This window comes from Limulus polyphemus, unplaced genomic scaffold, assembly GCF_000517525.1.
Source record: "Limulus polyphemus unplaced genomic scaffold, Limulus_polyphemus-2.1.2 Scaffold77, whole genome shotgun sequence".
NCBI classification, from domain to species: domain Eukaryota; kingdom Metazoa; phylum Arthropoda; class Merostomata; order Xiphosura; family Limulidae; genus Limulus; species Limulus polyphemus.
Genome location: NW_013665687.1, coordinates 671,559 through 672,368, shown reverse-complemented (window position 1 = coordinate 672,368; position 810 = coordinate 671,559). Strand labels below are relative to the sequence as shown.

General features: G+C 31.5%; 1 protein-coding gene across 6 annotated transcripts in view; it reads left to right on the top strand.

The window, feature by feature from the left end:
* LOC106467053 (glutamate [NMDA] receptor subunit 1-like) overlaps window positions 1–810 on the top strand; it is a 127,079-nt gene that overhangs the window by 110,623 nt on the left and 15,646 nt on the right. The gene's annotated exons all lie outside the window — the stretch shown is intronic.

Sequence of the window (810 nt, the reverse complement as noted above, 5' to 3'; positions counted from 1 at the left end):
CTATGGTTTTTTGAGCTGCAATGGTGAAAAACGTGGGACGGTTTTTTATTGTGTTCTGTCAATCTGGTTTCCAATTTTCTTCCTGTTTCTCCTATGTAGAATTCTGGACAGTTATTGCATGTTATTTTGTAAATGACATTGGTATTGTGTGATTCTAAATAATTTTTATACTTGTACCTGATGATGACAAAACCTTGTCGAAACGTTGTACATTTGTTGTTATGTTAAACTTATATTAAAGTTTTCTTCATTACCCATTCAAGCCGTCTCCAGCCATTATTAGTCTCAAAGTGGGTTCCTCGTCTTCGAATCCCAGCAAAAAGTTTGAATTTCTTGTTTTTCTTTCATCTACATCTTCTTTATTACATGACAATTCAAAAACCAGAACAACGGTGTCAACCAATTTCACTGTGATGACATAGTTTCAAATGAAGTATCCGCTTGGTTTTTATAAGTATTATCGATAGCTATTCGTAATAAAAAATCATAATTCTAGTGTAAACGATGTTATCATTACCCTTTAAAGTTAACTTTCTTCCATAAATTTGGTGTTCCTTTAAAAAGCTTAAGTACAGGGTGAAACAAGAATTACCAGCTAATACTAGATAAACAATAAATATTACAGTTGGAGCCTCATTGTATTTAGAACTTGGTCATAAATACAACCTCCTATTTTATTGAAACACTGCATTAAAAAACAAGCAAACAAGTACATAAAAAAAAATTCAAAAAAATAAGTAAATGTAGGGATGGCTAATGTCAATCCTTCAAAAAACAATAGCAAATAATGATAGTAGGGAGTGGCATTTG